We start from the raw sequence: 27,324 nt of genomic DNA, 5'->3' as shown, positions 1-27,324 counted from the left end.
CTGGACCGCCAGGGAAGTCCCCCCAATAGCTTTTAGCCACCTTTCTCTCTCTTCTTAAAGAGAGTCAGATCATACACATTTAACTTCCATGAGGTTAAAAAAGAAAAGTCATTTAAAAAGTACCCAAAGGTATTCTCCACAGTACTGTTTGTAATAGTAAAAGATGAGAAATACCCCAATGTCCACCAGTAAGGCAGGGTGAAAAAGTTCAACCCCATCCACACAATGACGGATGGGCAGCTGTGCCAAGGGGTGAATTTCATCACTATAACCACCACAGAACAAGAGCCAGGATAGATCAAACGAAAAAAACAAGGTGGAGGAAATGTGCGTTGCATACTATCATTCACCTCAGACGGGGGTGAGATATAAATATGAAAACATGCAACCATTTGATGATATATCTTCTTTTCAAGGGTACAAGGAGAAACCCTATCTTTTTCAATTGCTACATATGGTGAGGGACGGAAATAGAATGGAAAGGGGACTGAGGCAAAAGCAAACACCTCTGAATATATAACCTTATGTTATGGATGAGACTTGGAAACCTTGACCGTGTTGTGCAAAATTATCTAAATTGAAATTGAAACTTCTTAAAAGCAAAAACTAAAATGAAACCAATGAACCTAACTATGTACCCAGTTGGTGGCACAATGACAGAGAAGAGCTATTCTAAATGTCTTTAAAACACTCTGTTGTGTATGTAGCATGAGGTAAAGCAGATGAAAAAACATAGCACTATTAGTGAACTGGAAATCTGGGTGGATGAAAGAATATAGATATAAAGTTGATAAAGCTAAGTAAAAACCCTGTATACCTGAATTTCACTTGAATGTATTAGTAAGAATTAATGAGTTTTATCTCTGTACACAAATACACACACACATATACACACATTCATCCATACCTGTTCCCTAGTTCAGCACTGAATGGATCCAGGAATAACAATAAATCCAGTACTAATAAATATTCCTAGTTTCTACATTGTACCCTCTAAATACTTAAGGAACCAGGGCTCCTTAGAGAAGTAGTGCATCCAAGTCTGGAGTACAAAATGGATAAGACAAACCAGTAACATTTTTGTCATACCAGAAAGAACACAAAAATACAAAAGTACAAGTTATGTCAAAAGGACTTGGTAATTAGTTTCCACTGGTCAAATACGGGACAAGATGAGTATCGATAAGAATATTAAATTGAAACACATCAGCTACATTTATACTAAAAAAAAAAAAAAAAAAAACAAGCCAAGAAAAAAAACCCTCTGTTCACTTTTAGATGCTGCTGCTAGAAAACTCATTGTTTTGAAAATAAAGGCAAAGTATCGAGCACTTATCCTGACATTCCTACGTGAATGTCAGAGTAAACAAATAGTTGCGATTAAATTTCTATCTATCCATCTATCTACCTACCTACCTACCTATTTTTTTGGTCAAGCCACGCTGCTTACGAGATCTTAGTTCCCTGACCAGGGACTGAACCCGGGTCCCGGCAGTGAAAGTGCTAAGTCTTAACCACTAGACCGCCAGGGAATTCCCTAAATTTCTTTTTATAAAGTATTCTCGTATATAAACAAAGGAGGAATGATAGAATTGGCATATCACTATTTTGCAATCACTAATGAATTAAAAGACATAGGCAATGGTAATCAATGACCAAACGTATCCCAATAAGAGACCACCATTTACTATGTATCTCAATGAAAATACACAGCCTACCTATGATATAGTCTTGCCAAACAAAAAAAAGCCCATATATGAAAGCTGACCAAAACTTGAGATTTAACAAATTATAGAAAACTCGGGGAACAGAGAAACATGTTAAATGGCAACATGGGGAAGCAATCATCAAACTCCAGACTGTGGAAATTTTACAGCATAGTTTCTCAACTTCAGCACTAATGACATTTTGAGCCAGATAATCCTTTGTTGTGAGGGGCTGTCCTGTGTACTGTAGGTTATTAGCAGCATCCTTGCCCTCTACCCACCAGATGTTAGTAGCGCCCCCCCAGCTGTGACATCAAGAATTGTCTCTAGATGGTGCCAAATGAAGCCAGAAAAGGATCACGCCCACTGGAGAATCTCTGCTGTCAAGGACAAACAACACAGTTTCTTAAATAAATCACAAGGGGTGGGGCAGGGGTGGGGGGAGATGGAAGGGTAACCTATAAATTAAAAGGGGATTAGAAACATGTCAATCAATCGTAATGTATAAACCTTATTTGGATCCTGATTCAAAGAAATTTTTAAAAAAAGACAGTTGAGGCAATTTAAACATTAATTTGATATTTAATGATATTAAGGAAATATTGGTAATTTTCATGTTTTTGGTGTGATACAGTTTCATAGATTTGTTTTTAAGTCCTATCTTTTAGGGACATATACTGAAATACTGACAGGAAAAAAATAAAGTGGCAAAGACGTGCTTCGAAGTAACTGGTGAGAGACAGGAGGTATATGTCATGTAAGACCAGATAAGAATTAATCATCATTGAATGAGAGTGATGGGCACATAGTTCACTATACAGTTTCTCTTCACTTTTGGATAGGTTTGGAAGTTTCCATAATAAAAAGGTATGAGTAAATCAATCTGGCAGGCAATTCCGTTCCCATTCCTCTCAGTGAGCACATAAGCCCCAGAATGACCGGGGGAGGGATGTAAGAATTTACAGTTCCCTGGGCTCGTTCAGTTTCTAAATGCCTCTTGGGGTCCTATCTGGATGCTCAGAGTAATTCTATTGTTTACAACACGCCCTTAAACACAGGAGCCAACTACTTAGCTGCAAGCTCTTCCAATACTGGGAGAAAAGCCTGTGAGCTGTGTTGGACTGACCGGGCACTAGGATTCTGGTGTCTAAGGTGGCATCTTCCCAATGGATGTTGTAGAGCAAGTTAGCCTATGAAGGATTTTTGCCTTGAATGCTGAGTGCAAAGCTGGCCCCCACGTAAGGTATCAAATTTTACGCATCCTGGAAGGAGCCCAAGCTCTGTGAGCTGCCTGGCCCACCTCAGACTTTCATTCTAGGTGAGAGAAAATAAATTTCTATCTTGTTAACCCACCGCACTTTATAGTCTTTTCCACCATATATGTGCAGCAAAACGTACACCAATTAACCCAGAAATAAATTCTCCTTTCTCTTGGAAGCCAACTCTACCCTACGAGAGATAGCTACTTCTTTCTCTGAACTGACTCTCTTTTCCTGCACATTTGTCACAGATGCCTCTTCATTTCGTTCTTCCCAGAAACCTGCAGCCCAAACAAGACAATGTCATTATATGCTCCAGGGCCAATTTTTATTTCTGTCCTTCCTAGTTCAGCGTATTGAAAGCATTTCCTCTGAATGCAAGTTTCTGTGAACAGTGACCACCAGAGAGGACGAGAGCCTCACTCCACACAGCTTGTCCCGCAGGCCTGGTTAAACTCTCCAAAGGGACAGCAAAAGGAACCGAGAATCCTGTGTGACCCAGATGCCTGGAGCCGAAAGTTGTCCTGCAGTGGGGATTGAGTCATTTTTTACTCCTCAGAGGTAAACAAACAGAAGACTGATATAACATACCTGGGGAATGTTTAGAATCAGGTAGTAAAAAAGACTTCTTAAATGTCACTTATTTCCTTCTCTTGATGAAGGGGTGGGTTCTATCCCAGTCTTCTAGAAACTACGTTTCTAGGCATGGAATAAAACTTTGACCAAGATTTCAATTGTCCCAGCAGATTTTTTCCCCAAAAAACCACTTTCGCCCAAGTATCATTTGACTATACAACTGTGAAGATCAGCGATCTTTGTCTAATGGAACCAAAATTGTCTCATACAGATTACAACTCTGCTTAGCACTCTTTCCAACCCTGACAGTCAATCAATCGATAGAAAAATAACAAATTGCAAAGTCAGAGTTAATCACTGCAAGACGGTGGTAGGGTAATCTTGGACTGTGTATCACTATCTAATTTAAATGTGGAAATTCACCTTTGGTCATCACTGCAACAAGGTAAATTCTGACCCCCATCCATTCAGTCTCGATTTCACTAAGCTCAGATATCTCCTCTATAAATAAACGAGGCACAGCTCTAAAGACATCCCTTTCGTTCAATACTTATCTGGGGGCATAAATATAATAGGTCAAGATGTTTGGAGAATAAGCCTGCACTGGGTAGCCCATGTCAGTGCCATCACCTTGACCTAACAGAAGGAACAGGGAGGAACTCCATCCACAGCCACCGACACCTCAATGGGCTATGACATAGAAAGCTGACGACCAGCTCCGTGGTTGACGGTAGACAGACTGCTGGTTCCACCGATAAGGCTTCACCTGGGCTCTGCTTAGTGAGGAAAAGCAAGCAGCCCAGAGAAGGGAGAATGCCAACACTGTGTGAGGGACCCAGCTGCCATCTATCTGGTCATTATCATAATAGTCATTCACTAAATACAGTTATACCAGAAGATTTATGAAGACCACGGCATTCTGAGAGAAAATAAAGTGTGTTCAAAGTACAACTTGATTTTCTCTCCAATCTTTCTAAAATAACTACCAAAACATACCTTTATATTAAGACAATCAAGTGCACCTGACTCACAGACATACACCTGAGGCTCTAAGAAAACCCTTAGATCAACAACCACTGTTGACAAAGCACACTTCCAGTTTACCAGCAGGATTGAGTATGAAGCCCTCTTTCTCACTCCAAATTCACAAAGAGAACGTTAAGTAGGGAAGCGCATTCCCATTTCCAGTCATTCTGCATAAGGAGCCCCTGGCCACACAATGCACCCACAAGGGTGAGGCTGGAAAGTAAAGCAGAGCTGGTTTTCCTAGAGCAGCAGGATTTTCTGGAGGGAAGACAGAGGTTTCTTGAAGAAAGCATGCAAGACATCACAGAGACAAGTCTTTTCTAACCTATAAAACTACAGCTGGCACCATGCCCCTCAGCCTGTGCCAGGACCTAAGAAGCACTTCCCAGTGGAGACCTTGGAGGTCTTTCATTCACAGTTTCAACTTCATGGTATACGAAATGTCAAGGGGAACATCTGTTCCACGGGGCTGGTGTGAGGATTTCCACAGACACCAGGCCTCTAGTACCGAGGTGCCTAACACTTCAGCTCCTCATTAGATGGTGGCTAATGACAAAGCCCAGGCTACTGCCCCTTCAGAGACACCAGAGCCTGAAACTACTTTTCCAACAGCAGTAACAAACTTCTCCTGGCCATCAGCACCAGCTTAGAGGCAGGCGGCACACAGAGAGATCTGTTCTGGCTGAGGAGTGGGGGTCTGTGTGAGTGAGATCTCCAAAAATAAAGTGGGTTCCCAGGAGGGATGGGAAGGCAGGGTCTTGGAAAGAAACTTGAGGCTGCATTCAAGACAGCTGGTGTCGTGTGAAAGGGAGAACCCACTCACACGCGCTCCATGGAGGGGTCTAGGTATGAGGACGTCAGGCTTAGAGAGGAAGGAATATAACCCCACCACATAATCTGGCTGCCATGGGAACAGCAGCCACCTAATTATAACAGAGTAAAGGCTGCTTCTTGGTTTTAACATTCGGAATTGAGTTATAGGTAAATCATGGAAGCCCTTACTGGGATTAAAGAACAGAAGAGAATTATTACCAACTCCGAGCATATAAAATTCAAAGGTACAGCTGCCCAAAATGGAAAGGTTGGGTGGGGGAGGATGGCAGACAAGAAATAGTGCCTCTAGGAGACAGAATAAGAATAGAAGAGGCTGCATGTGTCATCCGAGGGTACAGAGGGAGGATTAAAAGCATGAATCAGACATAGGGAGGAAGGGAGATGGGGATGGTCAGAGCGAGCTAATGGCGATCACAAGACACCAAAGAACTGCTTTTAAAACTGATAAAGGGAGAAATGGTGCTGTAAGCATAATATTTATACATGTGGAAATCACCAAAAAGGCAGCAGAAATGATCCACAGGGGGAAAAAAGTGGTTGCTTCTAAGAAGTAAGGCTAGTAAGGGAAGGAAGAGAGAGTGTAAGATGCTTGTTCCTTTCCATTAGAAGCTTTTCTGTAGCATTTTCTATTTTTAGCCATTTGTATGCATTACTTAATTTTTTTTTTTTTTTTGGCTAATGAAAGATCCTCTATAAGGCCATTGTTTAGATCACAGCAGTAGGGTTTTTCTCAGCTTCTACTGGGCCTGATAGTGGTATGTGGAGAAGACTGCAGCTGGCCTCACAGTGTGTTTACTTTATTTTAATCTTAGTAAAGTCATGTTTAAACTCTACAAGTGCACAAGTCATTTTACAGTTCTGGAAAGCTGTCCAATTCCGGACAGCTTGTTGTAAACGGAATAGAAAGGCTTTGATGGTCATTTTAGATCTTCAGAATATGGGGCTTCACAGCTAAAAAAAAGAGTCATTTTTCAAGACACATGTTCTATAGGCACAAGTATTCCAGAGCCTTTGAGTCCATGAAATCCAATCAATTCTTACACAGCAAAGGCTCAAATCTTGAGATCTCCAGGAGGGCTTTTTAACTTTGAAAGAAATTAACTGATGAGCATAATTAGGCAAAAAGCTTAAGAAACAGCACATTCTACAACACCCATGGATTAAATTTAATTACGAAAAACAATCTGGAAATGGTTATTGTTGTTGTTCTGAAACATTTACCGAGTACAGACTGCAGAGGAAGGACCCCAGCACATGTCTGGAAATCCTGATCAGTGAGATGGTGCTAATTAGGACTCCCAGCCACTCAGGGAGCCCACAGTGGGTGGCAAGTGGCAATGCCTACAGTCGACAAGCAGAGTAACCTAGGGAATCCAGCTAATGGAGGATGGCAGGAAGACAAAAGTGCATAACAGATTACATTTTTAATGAAGAAAAGCAAGCACAGGAACAACTTATCTTTTCTGACATCATATAACATTTAAGTTACAGATACAGAGTAACAAATAGCTATGTAGATCCTGCCTTGAATTTTACAGATTCAATACCCTCCCTAACAACACTGGGAACTAAAAATTCCCAGAGGGCCAAAAATAATGTTTTTCATTTAAAATCGGTTTTAAAATATTTTTCTTACCAGCCTGCAGGGAAAATGGAGATAAGTTCACATTATTGCATCTATGATCAAATCTGGAATATACCATGAGTCATTAAGTTAAACACTAAACAAATGGTTTATCATATGCTCCCCTCCATCTCCTCTCCATCAGTCTCTCTCATCTCCCTAACATGCTTGCAATGCTTTAAAGCATCATGTTTATTCCTGAGAAGCATGGCTGTCTCACATTCTTAATTGCTCATCCCTACAACATCTCACCCAGTATGGTCCAGCCTTCTGAGAGGCTCAGAACGTGACTGATTGATTACATTGCTCATTTCTTTAAATTTTATTCAGACTTGGACTGGCCCAGATCCCTTAAAGCAATTCTACTTCCTCTAGTTTATGTCAAAATAAAAGTTCCTCGAGCATTTATTCATGACTTTAGGCACTTCCAGAAACGTCAACATTTCAGATCATCTCTCATATTCCTATACATTTAAGATAAATGTTTCTGTTGTTGTCATCGTTGTTTGATATAGCTTTTCCAAAAACAAACAAAAAGGCAGTGAAATAAATATCCCTAGGGTGGAAGCAACCCAACTGAAGCATACAAATCAGGCAGTAAACGGAGTGTTGGCAGCAAAGGCAACCATAAACAAGATGAAAAGACAGCCCTCTGAATGGGAGAAGATATTTGCAAATGAAGCAAGTGACAAAGGGTTAATCTCCAAAATTTATAAGTAGCTCATGCAGCTCAATAACAAAAAAACAAACAACCCAATCCAAAAATGGGCAGAAGACCTAAATAGACATTTCTCCAAAGAAGATACACAGACTGCCAACAAACACATGAGAGGATGCTCAACATCATTAATCATTAGAGAAATGCAAATCAAAACTACAATGAGATATCATCTCACACCAGTCAGAATGGCCATCACCAAAAAATCTACAAACAATAAATGCTGGAGAGGGTGTGGAGAAAAGGGAACCCTCTTGCACTGTTGGTGAGAATGTAAATTGATACAGCCACTATGGAGAACAGTATGGAGGTTCCTTAAAAAACTAAAAATAGAACTACCATACGACCCAGCAATCCCACTACTGGGCATATACCCTGAGAAAACCATAATTCAAAAAGAGTCATGTACCGCAATGTTCATTGCAGCTCTATTTACAACAGCCAGGACATGGAAGCAACCTAAGTGTCCATCCACAGATGAACGGATAAAGAAGATGTGGCACATATATACAATGGAATATTACTCAGCTGTAAAAAGAAATGAAATTGAGTTATTTGTAGTGAGGTGGATGGACCTAGAGTCTGTCATACAGAGTGAAGTAAGTCAGAAAGACAAAAACAAATACCGTATGCTAATACAAATATATGGAATCTTAAAAAAAAAAAAACGGTCATGAAGAACCTAGAGGCAGGACAGGAATAAAGACGCAGACCTACTAGAGAATGGACTTGAAGACATGGGGAGGGGGAAGGGTAAGCTGGGACAAAGTGAGAGAGTAGCATGGACATATATACACTAACAAATGTAAAATAGATAGCTAGTGGCAAGTAGCCGCATAGCACAGGGAGATCAGCTCGGTGCTCTGTGACCACCTAGAGGGGTGGGATAGGGAGGGTGGGAGGGAGACGCAAGAGGGAGGAGATATGGGGATGTATGTATATGTATAGCTGATTCACTTTGTTATACAGCAGAAACTAACACACCATTGTAAAGCAATTATACTCCAATAAAGATGTTTTAAAAAAGAATACGTGGAAATACGAGTAAAGAGGAAATTATACTTTGGGAATACAATATGAAATTGTGTTTAAAAAAAAGAAAAGTGTTCGGTTGACAGAAGGGAAAACAACTGGTAAGTCTGTCAAATTTCATTTAAGTTTCCCAGAAAATAGGAATGTTAGAACACAGGAAAGCCAGACATCACTGAGGGAGGAGTTCAAAAGGACTGAACCACCATGTTGCAATCAACAAAGACCATGGTTAACTTCACAGAACTTTTGAAGCAGGCAGGGTTAGGCAGGCATCTTAAACTATGTGGGACTGTTGGCTCCTCCTTCCTCACAGTATTTCACTGTCCTAATAATTCAGTCCATTATTGCCTCTGTCCTCTACCCATCCTACCCCTCCAACACATCCCCACACTCCAAGGAGAAGTAAACAGGAAGCATACTCATCCATTCTCTATAGACCCATGGCATAAGAATACACTTGGTATGCTGTTTTTGGATCTGAAATCTGAAATCTATGGGAAAGGTATACATCTGACGTGTTTCCTATCCACTGTGCCTAGGCCCTTTAGCTAGACTGGCCCACCTAGTGCTGTCTGCAGATCCTCAAAAGACAACGTCCATGCCAAGACATCCAGAAGATTCCAGGGCAGGACAGCTCCTTTACTCTTTCCTATCCTGTATATATCTGATCCCACTGCCCTCAGCTCATAACTCTCGACCATGTACTTGACCCCCTACCCATCTCTGCACTCCTCACACTTGGCATTTGCAATTGTGTCCAGAGTTAGACATTCAGCCCTTCTCACCCCTAGCTCTCAGCAACCCCACATGGCAGACAGACACTAATCTGCCAAATACCACCTGGCCAGAGGCTGCCCACAGTGGTATGAAGGGAGGATTCTGTATGTTTTTATCAGACAGCTCAACACACTGTCAAGTTTCATTTTTACACTGACTGCAAGGTGGCTCACAGCTAAATTTAACGCTCACATGGATGAGCCATTTTTATTTGGGTTTTCCAGCATAACAATCCCTTGTCTTTTGTTTGACTTCTGACTTCTCTGTGTTCAACCATGCCAGGTGTCACAGTATTTTCTGGAAATAACCAATGTATAACTAGAGTATATTTCTTTCCTGCTTCGGAGGAATGACACAGTTTTAGAGGTAGAGGAGCCCTTATCAGTCATGCACCCCAATATTTCCCAAACACCAGTCCCCAGGCCAGCGCTAGTTCATGGCTAACAGTTCAGTGGTCACCAGAGCAACAAGAGGAAGGAAATGAAGAGTTTTCCACAACGCTAAACACATACAATCAAAAGACAAATTCACGACATTCTTACATTTTTAGTACTGAAATGTTTCTTCTTACGTGAAATGATGTTAGTACATGGTAGTTATTAGGCTGGCCAAAAAGTTCGTTCTGGTTTTTCTGTAAGATGTTACGGAAAAACCGGAACAAACTTTTTGGCCAACATTTTTTTAAAAAAATCTTTATGAAAAATCCTAAACACCAAATAGAGAGATTACCATATAAATAGAGAACTCTCATGCACTATCCAGCTTCAACAATTACCAACTTTGTTTACGTACAGCCCAAAATATGTAGTAAAAACTGGTCCTAAATGTTTTATCTCTATTCCACAAAACCTAAAAGTGTGGGAATGACATGGCTGGGCCAACCTCTTACATTTTACAGATAAGGACTTGGAGACTGGCAGAGATTAACCTGTCCCCACTTGCACAGCTGGTCAAGAACAGAACTGATACGTCTGGTGCGCCATGATACGGTTTTGGAGGGTAGGAGCATGAACCAATTCTTTTTAACCTGTCAGACTTTAACTGAGGCACAGCCAAGACCTGCAGAAGAGCACCTTTTGTCTCTGCCCAGGGCAGTTCGCACACACTACTTGGGTGCAGGCAGCTACAACCAGGACAACCAGACGGGGTAAACCAATAATCTGTAACCAAAGTTTACTTCATCTCACGCTTTAGCAATTGTGTATCATCCCTGGAGAGCTCCAGGAACTACCAAATGGTTTTAGGACAAAGATTACTGGAAGTTTCTACATTAATTCCTCATCTAGCACTTCCCTCCCCACCCCAAAAGTTATGAGGCAAACATATGGAATGAATGAGAATTCATGCAATAAGGTAAAAAAACAGCTACTCATCCCCTCTTCTAGGCCCTCCCCTCCCCCCCACCAAACTACCAGGTGGAAAAAATCACACAGCAATGGAAGTAATAACACCAGGCAGCTACACTCCTGTCTCACAGAACTGTGGTAAAAAAATCAAACAAGACAGTATGAAGTGACAATGTTTTAACGCTCTGTAAAACTTTACCAATGCAAGAGGGTGGCCAATGGATAATAAAGTATTTTTTTAAAGGACTCACCTAAATTCTCAGTTTATGTAGAGTCGATTTCCCTGAAGATATCCTGAAGCATCTGAGAAGACTTCAGCAGCGATACCTAAAACAATAATAAAAATTATCAGAATCAAGTAATGTTACACACATCAGTTTTCAAAAAAAAAAAAAAATCTCAACCTATACATTTGGTCATTTCCCTCACACTAAGCGTGAAAGGAAATAACTCAGGAAACAATGAATTTCCGCTGCAACACATGGGCTGGGAATTTTCTTCACCAACAGGGAATTGAGGTCCCAAGACACTTATTTTGAAAACCAAAATTATGTTACAGTTGAAGCAAAACCACATTATTCTCTTCCCTGTGATAGGAATGCTTAAAGGCTTTGAATTTAAACAAAGCTGAAATATATACATCCTCCTTCCTGCCCCCACCTATATTTAAAAACAAAAATCACTGGCACTGCACTCTGATTCTTTCTAAAAATCAGCATCCATGAGCTCTTGTCTTATTCACTTTTTTCCTCCTTAGTTGCTATAACCCATCAGTGAAGTGGTCCCTTCTTGTTTCAACTGTTCCCATCTCGTTCACAGTTTTCTGAGGCACTGATAACTAAGCATGTAGCAGCTTATTCATGAAAACCCAATTTGAAGCAGAGAAGCACCATAATTGTAGAAGCAAACAAAATGGGCCAGCCACAACTAAACAATGGTCTAACAACATATATATGAACCAATGAAACAATAAACACACAGCTGTAGAACCAAGTATTCATAGGAAACAGACCAAGTGCATGTAATCTAATCTGGGTAGGTATGTGAGACTAGTTAATAAATGATGATGGTTAGCTATTTAAGAGGAGGGAAAAATCTAGCACTCTCTCTCTACTTAAAGAGAATAAACTCAGAATAGAATCAAATGAGTACTAGAAAAATATACAGATGAATAGTTTCATAGTACAGAAATAGGAAAGGCCTTTTTAAACATGACATCAAAATGTGAAACTCAAGGACTGAGACATTTGGCTGACAACATTTTTAAAATCTCAAATACACGGAAGGCAAAAACAAATCAAAAATAAAGAACAAACAAATCTAGACACTTTGGTCAAAAGATAAAATAAGAAACTAAGTAGAATATTCATACAAGAGACATATGAAAGGTTGCTATCCTTATGCGAAAATGTCTTAAAAGTGAGTAAGGGGCTTCCCTGGTGGTGCAGTGGTTGAGAGTCCGCCTGCCGATGCAGGGGACACGGGTTCGTGCCCCGGTCTGGGAAGATCCCACATGCCGCGGAGCGGCTGGGCCCATGAGCCATGGCCGCTGAGCCTGCGCGTCCGGAGCCTGTGCTCCGCAACGGGAGAGGCCACAACAGTGAGAGGCCCGTGTACCGCAAAAAAAAAAAAAGTGAGTAAGGAAATTAATACTCCACCTCAAAACGGACAAAGCAAATTAATGAACTTCCCATGAGAATAGAATAGTAATAAACATATGAAAAGATACTCAACTATACTAACAATGGAAAAATACAACTTTAGAAAACCTAGCTCTTATTTTTTACCTATCAGGTTGGTAACAATGCCCAGACTGACAGTAGCTGTTGTTATGGGCTTAGCTCGTGATGTAGCCTCTTTGGCAACTATGTCAGCATGTAAAATGCCACACACTGTGGTACGGCAATTCTTCTCTAAGAATTTACTCAAAGTAGATTATTGTGAAAGTGGAAAAATGGATAAACATAGCATGTTTATAATCATTGGGGGCAGGGAGTGGGGAGTAAATATCCTAAAGGTCCACAAAAAGATGAGGTCAAGTAAACAAGTTTTTATTAATATATACTGATATGAGAATATCACACCAGTGAGTAAAACAGGTAAATGAATAAAACAGGTAAATGACCACACAAAGTATGATATCATTTCTGCGCGTGCACGTCTGTTGCTGGATGTCCTTATACATGCTTAGAAGGATGTTTGCTAAGATAGTTATGGTTGCCCCTGGCTATCCAAATTTTAAAAAATTTTTGCTTTTCTTGTACTGTTTGAATTTCATATAACGAGCAAGAATTATTTTTCCAAAGAACACAGTGGAGCTGCTTTTTAATCTCATGCTGGAGTATAAAGTAACACACTGCATGGATTTCTACTTCCCTTCTGTCACATTCTCTCTCCTCCTTTAGTGACATTTGTGTCACACGTGTGCTCGCTGTGAACACTGATTAGAGAGTTCCCTTCCTCCTCTCTGGCTCCTGTTCATTCCTGAGGGCCACTTCGTCCTTGCCTTTAAGTTCCTAAGACACACCTGTATCCTTATTATAAATCTCTTTTTTTTTTTTACTTAAGCTAGCTCAAGTGAGTTTGTTATTTGTGACCAAAGGCACACCATGTAATACAGTGTTGCTTTTTATTTTCCACCTTCTCAATCAACCCATTCCATCTGAAAACACAACAGTAAATCTTGTAATCCCATGAATGAAGATTTATCGCATATAATGTCATGTATTATTTATGACCCACAGCCGAAGGAACTGAAGCAAGCAGCTCAGAACTAGTACAACGAAGGCAAAAGTAGGACTTCAAGAGGCAGGGGGGTTTGTTCCTGACTTATATGAGAACTGATGAAAAGACTATTTGAATAAGAATAAAAACAAAGGGGACATATTTGTCCAGATGGGCCACTTCTATGGTAAAAATAGTCTCCATTATCATGTTTTAACCACTTTGCAGATTTATTTTTATTGGGTTATATTTCTATATGAAGAGCTTTTTTTATTCTACTTAAGACTTGAAAATATAGAAATGTATTCCCACAATGGGCCCATTATGTTCAATTTATCTCCAGCAAACAAATTTACTTTTCTCCTTACCCTATTTTTAAAGGTTCAGAAGTTCCATATAATACACGAATCCTCATAATACCATAATTACAAACCTGGCTAAAAAGCCACAAATATACAAATCCCTTTTAGAGGTGTGCTGGATGTCAAATACAAATCTAATTAATCTCCCTTCATCTCCTCAAGGCTCCTTCTCCCCGCAAAAAATTTCCCTAGAAGGTAGAAAGAGGACAAAAACCACTATCCAGTTTTAAAGATGAACAATCTAAGACCTAACTAAGTATCTGTGCCTCCAGGGCATAACTCAAACCCACAGGCCACCCAGTGCCAGCTGCTGGCCTCTGTTCTGGGCAGGGGCACCTTTCTAAATAGATAGAAAGGGGAGCCAGGTAAATCCACATTTGAGGCTGAGATGCATTAGGATTTATGACACAGAAATCTGCATTTAAGGGAAGCAACAGCACAGTGGTTTAAAGTAAAGTGATTGATCCTGGTCTGTCATTTATTAGCTGTTTGGCCTCGGTGTGCCTCAGTTTCTTCCTCTGTAGTAATGCCCAGAATAAGGGCCGTTGTGAGGATTAAAGGTTGTAATACATCTAAAGCAATGAGTAATGCTCAAGAGTCAAACATGGTCTTGCTTGAGCTCCAGCTCAGCAGGAGCTGTGATGGTAACTGCCCCCAGGTAGAAACTCATAGCTGCCTGATCAGAGAGCAAGGTCCCTAGAGAACCCTGGAACAGAATATGTCTCTATGTAGGACACTTACCTATTCAAAATGCTTATTTTGAATAAGACATGAATAAGACCCTTCCAATTAAATAGAAACTTATTTTAAAAGTAGCAGGAGCCTGTTATTTCAAGGAACATTGCCTTCAAGCAGCCTCCTCCTATGATAAATCACTTGGCAGCTCCCACGTTCTACTTCTTCTGGAGTATTTTGAGAGGCATATGTAGATGTGACCAAAAAGCAGCAAAAGTTGCTGGCTCAAATGCTTGCCACCAATAGCAGGACTTAACTGTTTTTGCATCCTGGACCACTTCCTACTTCCTTGAGGAAGCTTACACACACCTCTCCAAGTCCCAGGTCACTCGTCACCAGAGCAGAGATAGTAATACTTAGATAATTCAGATGGAGAAATGAAATTAAAATGGATGGGTGAAGTTCCTAACACAGTGCCTGGAGCCCAGTAAGCGTCCAATAAATGGTACATCTTTAATTGATTATCATCTGAACAGCATTAAAGAAGCAAAACACATGAAGTAATCTGAGAGAGACTCTACACGGCAATTTTTCACCATGAGAGTTTTACGGACTCTTTGTTTTCCACGTCTCCCTTGACACAAAATCCCCACAGGAAGGCGGGGCCACGTTGGAGGGGATGTAAGGAGGCAAGGGGATCTCAAGCCATGAAGGGCCTGCACAATGCATATGGCTGAAATCGCACTATGTGGTCAGACACCAAGCAGCCAAGAACACATCTGTCCTAAGATTTCATTAAAAGATGGATAACAGGGCTTCCTGGTGGCGCAGTGGTTGAGAGTCCGCCTGCCGATGCAGCGGACGCGGGTTCGTGCCCCGGTCCGGGAACATCCCACATGGGAGCGGCTGGGCCCGTGAGCCATGGCCGCTGAGCCTGCGCGTCCGGAGCCTGTGCTTCGCAACGGGAGAGGCCACAGCAGTGAGAGGCCCGCGTACCACAAAAAAAAAAAAAAAAAAAAAAGATGGATAACAGTGTAACATGACGCTCAAACTTTGTCCGGTACCATCTACACGAGCATAAACAACAGAAGATGGGCCTGTATGGGCAACCATCCCAAGTGCTTTAATAAGGTAAGACCAAACAAAGCAGCAGGAAATCCACTAGATTTTAGCCAAACATAAGCAGAATATACTACTCTTAGCTTGAAGTCATCACTAACATTTGACACATTTATTACTAATAGTTCAAAAACTAAATCCAAGAAGAAAGAAACCAAGTAATTTTTCAGTAGCCATAAAATAGAGACAGGAAGAGCCAAAGAGAGAAAAGAGGACGAATTGTGAAAACAAAATTCTTCCAACTTCTACCACTTGGCAAGGATTATTCTTTTCTTCTCTGAAACCCCGAGAACATTTTCACTGAAAGCACAGCTCAATGATTAGAGTCCAGCTCTACTGTGTCAGAAGGTATCTGCCTCCAGGGGGAAATGTCCAATTCTCTTTTCATGGCTTCCCCTGGCTGACTTTCCGCTAGAGGCTGGGTCCTGGGGTCAAAGGAAACTCAGTAAAGCCAAGCTATAAGCACCAATGCCCAAGACCTTCAGAGATGAGGAATGATACATGGCCTTCTCCTCTTCAGGCAGAAAGGCTCCAGAAATCCGTCTGTATGCCTCTAAAAGCAGCATTCCAGCAAACTAGAAACTAAGAGGTGTTACATGCAAAAAAAAAGTTCTTAATATAAATGTGTGAAATGCTGGTTTAAACCAAATTAAGGAGTTCTGCTAATGCAGAACAATTTGGACACTTTAATGTGCTAATGTGGATTATAAGTAAGTGGCCCCAACCTTATTTGTACACAGATCCCTTTACCTTTGTGGTCTACGTCTTGGTACAAGTGCCCAGGCAACAGTTTGGAAAATAATGTTAAAATTAGTTCTTTTATGCAAATGACTATTGAAGGCTCACTCTGCCCCACCACACTGGCAATGACATGACCAGGCACCACTCCCCTAAAGATCAGTTCACAGTGCAAACGATATTAATGCAAAGTAGTGAGAAACTCGTGTTTACTAGGAGGGCTAGGGAAGTGCTCTAATTACACTGCTTTACCTCCTTCAGTCTTTAGATGCTTTTCACAACTGGACAACTTGAGAGATGCCCTGAATTCCCTGTGGTTCTACAATTCACTGTTCCCCTTCTCTCACTTATATGTATGTGTCTTTATGTAAAAGTATCAATAAAACTAAATTAGTAACGCGAGTAGCTAGAATGTAAGCTTCACAAGAACAGGGACTCTCCTTGGTCCATAGCTATTCCCCCAGCCCTTGAATAGTGCAGGTACAAGGATGTCCCACAAACATTTGACTATCTGAATAAAGTAATGAATAAATAAGCTTACATAAGTGTATCATTAACTCATTTTACAAACTGGCCAAAAGACACACTCTACAGCTTTATGTTAAACTGACTTTGAAATGCTCACTCTCAAACAATTTCCTATTTCTTTTTTCTCAAAAAGTGTGTTTTGCCCATTTTATTCCCACGATTATCTCCCATCCTTTGCAAACGCCCCCCCCCCCCACACACACCCAAAAAGGGATATTTTTCCTTTGACTTTTGGGTTAGAAGGAACTTCAATATTATGAACTTAACGTTTAAAATAACCCTGAGATGTTGCAACATCTTCAAATGAACACAAAAAAATTTAAACGGGGCTTCCCTGATGTCGCAATGGTTGAGAGTCCGCCTGACAATGCAGGGGACATGGGTTCGTGCCCCGGTCCAGAAAGATCCCACATGACGCGGAGTAGCTGGGCCCATGAGCCGTGGCCGCTGGGCCTGCGCGTCCGGAGCCTGTGCTCCGCAACGGGAGAGGCCACAACAGTGAGAGGCCGGCGTACCGCAAAAAAAAAAAAAAAATTTAAACGTTTTCGCTAAACCCAATTCACTATGACAAAATAAGACAAGGCCTTTTAAAAAAGCTTTAACAACTGTGTTTTTTTTTTAAGGGGACGAAGAGGAAAGAGCAGGAAAGGAGTGTTTCAGTTCCTCCTTGGTCATTCACAAAATTATTGGTAAACTGACTAGACCCTTCCCACCCCCATTCCTCCTACAAAGCTGTTAATGCCAGGGTGCTCCTATCTAGTAATTCCCAACTTTCAGCTGGGCTATAGTCCCATCTCTTGCAGCAGCCCTGCCCAGGGCCACCTGCGGGCCAGCCCTCCTCCACCCCAGAATAAACCATCCAGGACAGTCATTTGAGTCTGTCCTCAGCTCCCCAATTGCAGGAATCTCTGAGGCCCACTTCCTCACCCACCCGCCTCACGTGTCCTGGGAATCAGTGCCCCAGCACCACTGAGCCCATGCTGCTCCTGGAACCCTGCACCCTTTGCACTGTTTCCTCTGCAGTGGTCTTTAACCTCCTGTCTTCCACGCTTACGATGGCCTCCCCACACCCCTAATTCACCTGGCGCCCCATCAAGTTCTACCTACTCTGGGGAGGCTTCACGGACCACATCTTTATTTCAACTTAATATGGTAAATGTAAAAACAATCTATTTACGTGTCTATAGTCCACACTAGACTGTGAGCTCCCAGAGGGCAGGAGCTATGGCTCCCCGCAGAGTTCTTGCCTCAGATCAGAGCTCAGTTCGTAATACCCATTACATGCTCAGTAGGTATCTGAAGAATTAATGAACATATGTTGTATGATTAATAACTTTGAGACACCAGGGATGAGAGTAGGGGACTTTAAGAGGCTGGGGTACAACAGCAGGGTCAGGATGGAGTCAGGGGTATGTGTGTGTATGTGTGTACACGCACACCCGCACTGAAGAGAAGGGGCTGCCTCACTCCATAAGCTTCCTTCCTGGTTCTTCAAGGTCAAGGTTGCAGTTAAACCCCACCCCCACCCCCACCCCCACCCCCGCCCCTGCTTTCCTCTTTTAGTCCCAGGGATTGGCCAATGACTCACTCTCCTGCCACAAACATAGTGTCTTTGAGTCAGCGTCTCTCCTGTATGGCTTGGTGTCAATGAAGGAACTACACCATTTCATAATTATGCCTTTTTTCCCATCCCGAAGCAAACAAAGGCTTTGAGGTTTAACGATTAGAGAACGGTATAAGAAGATGCCCGCTCCTGTAAACTATTCCCCATCCTAACCCCTAAATACCATCTCTTATGCTCACTTCAGCTTGGACCCTGTGGGAGAACACAGAGTCACACAGGCACCAACACTGCAACCTGATGCACATGGAGAGGCAAGTGTTATTCATCAACCAGCAGAGCGTTTCTTTTAGGAAGATGAGGTGAGAGGCTGCAGCAAAGAGAGCAAAAAGATTCACCCATACAGCGGAATATCGTTCAGCACTAAAAAGGAATGAGCTCTCGAGCCATGAAAAGACATCAAGGAACACTAAATGCATATTATGAGTGAAAAGTCAATCTGAAAAGGCTACGTCCTGCATGATTCCAACCAAATGACACTGTAGAAAAGGCAAAACTATGGAGACAGTAAAAAGATCAGTGGTGGCTAGGGGTTGGGAGGAGAGAGGGATGCATAGGTGGACCACCGAGGATTTTTAGGGCAGTGGAACTACTCTGTGTTATACTCAATGGTGGACACATGTCATTTTACATTTGTCGAAGCTGATAGAACATACAATACCAAGAGTGAACCCTAATGCAAAGTATGAACCTTGGGTGATTATGATGTGTCAATACAGGTTCATCAATTGTAAAAAATATACCCTCTAGTGAGGGGTGTTGATAATGGGGGAGACCGTGTATGCGTGTGAACAGTGGGTATGTGGGAACTGCTTACTGTCTGCCCGAGTCTGCTGTGAACCTAGAAGTACTCTAAAAATATAAAGTCTATGAAAGTAGAAATAAAATGAGCAAGAAGAAGAGGGTGAGGTATGGTATCACAAATTCCCCCCAGGCACTGAAGCCAGGGACACTCCTATGGCAGAGCCTGGGGAGAGGTTTAGAGTGAGACAAGGTGGGCTTGGCGCATAGAAGCAGTGATGGAGGATCTGGGTTCCACTGGCCAGCTGGACATTACCTGCACGTAGCAGAGGCTGCTACGTGAACCAGGGCTGTCCTACACAGCGCTCCAACCTGCTAGAAGTGACCCTGAGAAAGCATCCTCTCCCACTCTTATTCTCACTGCCACCTCAACCTTTAATTTGAGGGCTACTCTTCCAACACTAGCTCCTCAAGAACTTCTTCTGTACTGAAATCATTCAACTGAAGAACACAAAGAGAGAATACTACTTCTTCAAGTAAGTTAACCATCTAATTTCCCATGCCAGTGAAAAACCCATCAACTACCACGGAATATCCCAGGGCTGCCGCCAGGAGAAGGGATGGCCTTCCTATATAGGAGACATGTTCAACTCCTATGAACTCCCATAACGGCTCATTCCTCCAGCCCTCGAAGCCTGGTTGCCCAGGTGCACTGAGCCAACATATGACACCATGAAAGTGACAGGAAGGTGCAAAGTGGAATTTTATCAGCTTGTGAACTTAAAATAGGTATTACAGACAATAAGATGGGGCCTTTTGGGAGGATGATTGGCTAATCAAGAACAAGTTAGCTACTCACGTATACATAATGTGGAAATTAGGGACACACTGTTTTATAAATAAGAACTTGTCATCCCTTGGCTCTGATTAGTAGCTACTGTAATCCCTCAAAATTCATCCTTCCAAAGTAATATTGCTGCCCTCATATCTCTTACTATGTGCAATCTGGTCTTCATGAATGGCCACCTGATACATTTTTCCAAAAGGCTAAACCTGTCCAATCCTTGCTCCACTGGCCAAAGATCCTCCTTTATGTATTCGTTTTGGTACATTTCATTCAAAACCAAATACCCCAAAACAAACAGTTCTTTTGTCACTGAAATTTCTTCCTCCTCGTAGAACATCTTGAAAACTAATCCTCCTGAACCATATGTGTCCTCCTTACTGTCCCTGATCTGTCATTCCAAGTTCCCCCTTTCCCAAGCAGCCTCCCTTCCCACGTGGTTTCCCATACTCTTGCTGTCCTCTCAGTTTTCATGGGTCTTGGAAGCCCTCTCTGCATGATCTCGCAATTCATTATATTGTATTCCTTCTAATTCTGGTTCCACAAGGCTCTAAAACTCCAATAGATAAGATACCCTCAAGTGGCCAGCATGGAGGCTGGTGCCGAGTCACCCAAGGCCAGTGGCATCCTGGTTCCCTTTCACTCATGCCAAGTGCATATGGGCAGTGGGGGTCCTCCAAGCCTCACTTGACTCCTCTGTGAAAGGAAGAAGGGAAACCTCCTTCACAAGCCAACCTAAGGACCACATAAGCATAAGGCCTGGGGTAAAACACGCCTGCAGCCAACACTGACTTTCTTCTCCTCCACGTGTGTGATCTCTGGGCTCTGGAACTAGAATAAAATCTCTCTAAGGGCAAGATCAGGACTCGCACCTTTCCTGTATTTCTTCAAGGCATTTTCACACAAGGGAATGTCCAGTAGATGGTTTTCAAGTGATGTTTTCGAGTTAATGGTCATTATTTTTGGATAATAGAATTTCAGAGTTTTCTTTACAACCTCATACACCATCTAAAAACCTAAAGCTTTCTATTAAAAATTTCAAATAGCTAATAAAGAGAATAATGAACCCCTAAGTACTCACCACTCAGCTCCAACAATTATCAATTCATAGTCACTCTCATTTCATCCAAACCCCCTCTTACTTCCTTGTGCAAATCTCCCTCACTGGAGATTATTTTGAAGCAATACCAGCTATCATCCCATTTCAATATAAGTATTTTATAAAACTAGAATTTTTAAATAAGAATGCTTAATAAAGCTATTTTCACTTAGAAAAAATAAAAAGTCTAGGCTTATCCAATAACATCACGGCCATCTCGTTCTCTCCGTCCCCACTGCACAGAGTAAGATATAGATGACCCAAGACAGACTCAGCAGGCCTGAGTTATGACTCTTGGCAGCACAGGAGCTGTCTGGGTGACTGTGGGTAGGACAGCCCCAGGGCCCCTCCCACTAGACCTCTGTTCCCAAGGAGGAAATCAGAGCGTGAGGGATCTGATGCTCACAGCCCACCTGCTTGGGCACAGCTAGGACTTTCTACTTCCCTTTTCCGTTTTTCTGTTATGCCCAGCACCAGCCTCACTTCCCGGAGTAACCTAGCCTCTACTTGCCCTTTGCCAAAAACACAATTAGTAAGTATACAGTATTCAGATAGCCAAGTCTTCTCCAGGAACAAGAGAAGAGATTAAAAAAAAGAAATCACTCCATTATCTGTTTTTAATTCAATCTCTCAAATAAAAAACAAAAAATATAAAGCAGTATCCTGCTTGACTTCTATCCTGGTCTCTGCCCTTATAGAACAAGTAAAAGCAATTCTCAGGCTCCCTCCCTACGCTTGGGTGAGATTAACCAGCCTGTCCACAGAAATGACCTGCGAAAAACCTCTGATGCAGGTAGCCAGAGGCCTTTGGAGAAGGACTCCCCAGAGGGTCCACTGCTGTCCCCTCTAAGGTAACTGTGAAATCATTTGAAATTATTTTGGACCAAATCGTAATTGAAATATAAAACTACTCACATAATTGTGCCAATTATCTACCTCACTGTGGACTTTTTGTTTCTCTCTACCTATCATAGCTACAAGCCATATGTGACCAGTGAGCACTTGATATGTGGCTAATCCAAATCGAGACCTGCAATGAGTATAAAGTCCACCGATTTTGAAGGCAAAAAGAATATAAAATACCCGATTAACAAATTCTATATTGTGTTTTGAAATGTTAACATTTCGTATGTACTGGGTTCAATAAAACATTAAAATTAATTTCACCTTTTTTAATGTCGCTACTGAAGAATTTAAAATTATGTGTCTCACATTATATTTCTAGTTGCAGTGCTTCTCTAGATTTGAATTCCTTTTCACAACAGCATGAATAGGTTTCATGTCAACCTACCATAACTGGTGTTATTTGAATACAATCCTAAAGCTAAAATTAATTCACTTGGACTTCTCTTTTGAATTACTTTGTGTATTTCCCCTAATGGTTCCTGTCAATTCCCATTAAGATTTAAATATTTAAGTGTTCCAGTAAGACAATCACAGCTACCTTGAGCATAGAATATCACGTAATCACCAGATAGACCCCATCAGACTGGGAGTCAAAACATTTTAATGCTGTGCTATTTAAAAAGCAATTCCCAATCCCTATTTTTTATCTCACAATCAGAATATAACATTTCTTCTGGCTGTTATGACCTTGGGTATTAGAATTTCACTCTATGCAGCTGAGAAAATATTCAAACCCATATTTCTACTATAAGACAAAGGAGGGCTGGGCATTCTCCATAAAGGAGAAGGAGGAAAGCCATTTACCTGCCTTCTATTGGTTTCCAATGGATGAAATAATGAACATCTGATTTAACTGGGGGTTGAACACTGTTTGTTTTTTTTTTTTAAAGGAAAGTCAAACAAACATTCCACCTGACCTCTGAATGTCAGTAGACTTTAAAGTTCTTCCCAGCTGTGTTTCTTTGTGATCAGCAGAGATCAGAATAAGTTGGAGTGATTTGGTTAAAAATAATAATAATAAAAATAAAAGTGACTCCATGGAAATTGATGAATTAAGTACAACCTCCATTGTCTAGCCCAGTGCTATCCACAGGGTGGTCTGTCCACAACTAGTTTGTGACTGGTCTGCAATAACACAAGTATAGTAATTGAGAGTAAACATTTGGAAATTTTGATAGCAATCTGACAAAGTATTTATGTTGCTTGAATGTAATAAAAATAAAAGCACTTATAGTTTATATGTCTTTTTCAAATATTTCCTCTTTTTTGTATTTTTTTATTGATAAACAAAAGTAGGTCAGCCCAAAACAAATTGTAAATTAAATTACTAATGGTTCCTTTCAGAAACAATACCCTAAACCAACTCACCGGAATCCTCCATTTTCTGGTCATCTCATTCTACATTTGTAGGAGTTGGAAGGCAGAAGGTAATAAAGGGGAAAGGGAGCTGAAACTACCTTCTTAGGGAGGAAAAACCACCACTTAGGAGAGGGTGAGTAAAGCACAACTATGTCCATGACATAGCTAGGATTAGGGTCTATAACACTATAATATTTTTACCACTGCAATTACAATGCCACATTTCTTCAATTATAAAATGCCATGGATTATAAATCACACTGTGATATAATATGCAAGTGATGGGTCCTGACTGAATATTAAATTATAAACAAACTAAAGTTCACATGTGGAATGATTACACCTCAACTGAACAAAAATGTCAAGTGTTCATTAAAGACACGCGGAATCAAGTAATGGTGTTTTTTAAAAGCCTTCTAGGTTGAAGTTAAAAGCTAAAGATTTCTAGGTGAGTAAAAAGCCCATTAGTAAACACCAACCACATACAAAATGTTCTGAGGGACAGAAAAATGAAGAAGCAGCCCCTGAAGAATTCACAATCGAGATGGCAAGACAGACGGTACCCAAAATATCAAGGGGCAGAGTTAGGCAGCGTAAGCATCAAATGACTCGCACTGGCAGTCACTTCAATCACAGTCCCTCTCAAAACTCCTTCCTTCCTTAGGCCCTGTATCAGCCCACAGAGAGGCTCCCAAGAAGGCTGTATCCTTCTCGGTGACTGTGACCCAAGGTCAAGAGCTGAGCAAGGAGTCAGGCATCCGCGCTCCTGCCCCACAGCCAGCACTCACCAGCTGTTTGTGTGCCTGGGCAGCTAAGCATCCGTGTCCTCCTGTGTAAAACGGGTCAATAACACATAACCCTCAGGGTTACGGGGATGGTGGGTTTTGATGCTAAAATCTTGGGGGATCTGGGCAAGGTGTAGACTGAAGAAAAGAAGCCACAGCCCGGAGGGGAAGGGGGACTCCCAGAGAAAGCAGACCTTGGGGAGATGGAGAGTGGGAGCTTCTTCCGCCCTACATTGGACACTGGCAGGGAGAGAGGAAGCAAGTGGGGCAGGTGGTACTTTAGGGACCTCTGCTTTCCATGGGGGGGTGGGAGGGGTGTTCTCTATGAAAAGTGGGCACCAAGGAGGAGGTGGAGTAAGGGGACTCAAGCGAGCTGAGAAGTCTGCGTGCTTCCCGGAGAACCTGAGTGTGTGTGGGGAGCAGGGGCCCCTACAAGGACGCCACGTGGGAAGAGGCTGAGCAGAGGCTGTGGCTCCCAGTGTGTGCGGTCACCAGCCTCTATCAGTGTCCCTGGGGAAGCCATGCAGCTTTCATCCTCCAAGGCTCAGGAAGCCCCAGTCAAGGAGGAAGTGCAAGCGGGGGAGCCTAATGGACTGCAAGGAAAGGAGGAGTGTCCATAGGGAGGTTTTGGGGAGGTCAAAGAGCAGAGAGTGGGGTGCCATCAGGACACATGAGAGGGGTGCTACTTTTGGGAAAACCGACACCTGCCTCAGGGTGTGGTTAACTGGAAAACTGGAGAAACGGCATCTGGGAGGTGGCAGCAGGGAGTCAGGCCCCTCCTCCAGACCCCAGGGCCCTGGGAGTGTCCCGCCAAGGCAACAGTGGCTAAGGAAAGGCAGGGCCCATGAAGGAGCCTGGAATCAAAGTGTGGGGAAGCAGCCGAGCTCAGTTTCGTCACTCAGAGAACACTCGGTCACTAGGTACTCGGTTTTCATGGACTTCCAGACCTCTGGCTGCTACTACACATGCTGGCGCAGAAAAGTTGGGCAGAGAGTAGGTTTAAAAAGCCTCATTTAAGGGTGGGGGAGGGGAGGGGAGGGGAGGCTGACAGCAGCCCACCTAAGCGCACATGTGTGCGGAGGAGCTGCCGGGCAATTCAAGATACCTGTCAGCTGAGTATCCCTTGAGAAAATGACTGTGCACCACGTCAAGCCAGAGAACCTGAACGGAAGAACTCACAGAATTTGAAGATAAGCAGGTACCTATTAAGTTCCTGCCAGGTCAGGCACCAGGCATAGCACCTCCACATACCAACACACCAGACACAAAGAGAATGAAAGACGGTTTCCGGTACCTGTTCTGCCCTTGAAAATCGTGATTAGATGAAGAGGAGCATAGAGAAGTCTAAAAGAGACCTAAGAGACGTGTCAACCAAATGCAACAAGATACTTAGTATGAAGGCGCTTTTAGGTTTCATACGGGTTCATTTATTCTTAGAGATGATAATTATGTTTCAGGGGAAAAAAAAAAGCCCCAATCAAGGGCTTCCCTGGTGGTGCAGGGGTTGAGAGTCCGCCTGCCGATGCAGGGGACGCGGGTTCGTGCCCCGGTCCAGGAGGATCCCACGTGCCGCAGAGCGGCTGGGCCCGTGAGCCATGGCCGCTGGGCCTGCGCATCCGGAGCCTGTGCTCCTAAGCAGGAGAGGCCACAACAGTGAGAGGCCCGCGTACCACAAAAAGGAAAAAAAAAAAAAAAAAAAAGCCCCAATCTTTTAGAGTTACATACTGAAATATATACAGATGAAATGCAATGTTGAGGATTTATTTCAAACTAATCACATGAGCAGGAGGCATTCTTGATGAAACAAAATGGGTTGTACATTAATAATCATTGAAGCTGGGTGATAGTTACACAGGAGCTCCTACTGAGTTCTCCTTCTGCAGATGTTTCCAATTTCCAATTAAAAACCAAAAACAAATAAATGAGAGGCGATACGTGAAGGTACAGTACATTGTTTGGAACCTAGCTGTGTCAGTTTGATGACAGTACTGCAACACACTCGAAACTCTGAAAGTGTGTTTAATTGATGAAAAGGCCTAAGGCTTTAAAGGTAGATCAACAGTTCCATAGGGGTGGAGTCTTTTTTCTTTAAGTTTTCTAAGGAAGCACGACTAGCTGGCTGTACATACATGCAGTCACGCTTGAGAAGATCCAGGAACTACATCTGCCCAAACAGTGTGTCACCTTGACAGCCAACTTTGGCACCTTCCCCTCCAATGACATGAAGTTAAGTTTGACTGATTCACAGGTGTGATGGCCAACAGACTCCTGTCATGCTTTATTGCCCAGATGAGGAATCAAGCAACGGAAAGGTGCCAAGTGTCAGGCATCCTCGATGTGATTGGCATCCCCATCTTAAAGCCACCAGAGGAATGACAATAAGCCAGGGAATAAGCCTGCTCTAAAAGTTAACAGCTGATAACCTTGATTTGATAATCACCTACTACCCTCACTTCTGTGAGACCCACATCATGACCATATTCAGCACAGCTGGGTTGAAATAAGCATTGGGACTTTCCTGGTGGTGCAGTGGTTAAGAATCCGCCTGCCAATGCAGGCGACATGGGTTCGAGCCCTGGTCCGGGAAGATCCCACATGCCGTAGAGCAACTAAGCCCGTGTGCCACAACTACTGAGCCTGTGCTCTAGAGCCTGCAAGCCACAACTACTGAGCCTGCAGGCCACAACTACTGAAGCCCGTGCACCTAGAGCCCGTGCTCCGCAGCAAGAGAAGCCACCGCAATGAGAAGCCCCTGCACCGCAACAAAGAGTAGCCCCCCGCTTGCTGCAACTAGAGTAAGCCCACGTGCAGTAACGAAGACCCAATGCAGCCAAAAATAAATTTAAAAAGAAGAAATAAGCATTAAGGTTGAGAGATCAAACCACCACCCCTCCCCCCCCCCCCCCCCCCCCCCCCCCCCCCCCC

At 42.5% G+C, this 27,324-nt stretch overlaps 1 protein-coding gene across 4 annotated transcripts in view; it reads right to left on the bottom strand.

Annotated features, from left to right (window-relative positions):
• The window catches only part of TLN2 (talin 2), a 443,808-nt gene that overhangs the window by 249,269 nt on the left and 167,215 nt on the right, over positions 1-27,324 (bottom strand). For all 4 annotated transcript variants that reach the window (XM_029237651.1, XM_029237653.1, XM_029237652.1 and 1 more), the window contains one exon: positions 11,150-11,225. The gene's annotated coding sequence lies outside the window, so the exon portion shown is untranslated. The remainder of the gene's footprint in view (positions 1-11,149; positions 11,226-27,324) is intronic.

Source organism: Monodon monoceros, unplaced genomic scaffold (assembly GCF_005190385.1).
Source record: "Monodon monoceros isolate NGI ecotype Baffin Bay Population unplaced genomic scaffold, NGI_Narwhal_1 Super_Scaffold_21, whole genome shotgun sequence".
Classification (NCBI taxonomy): domain Eukaryota; kingdom Metazoa; phylum Chordata; class Mammalia; order Artiodactyla; family Monodontidae; genus Monodon; species Monodon monoceros.
The sequence above is the reverse complement of the archived record's forward strand: the minus strand, read 5'-3'. Positions and strand labels throughout refer to the sequence as shown.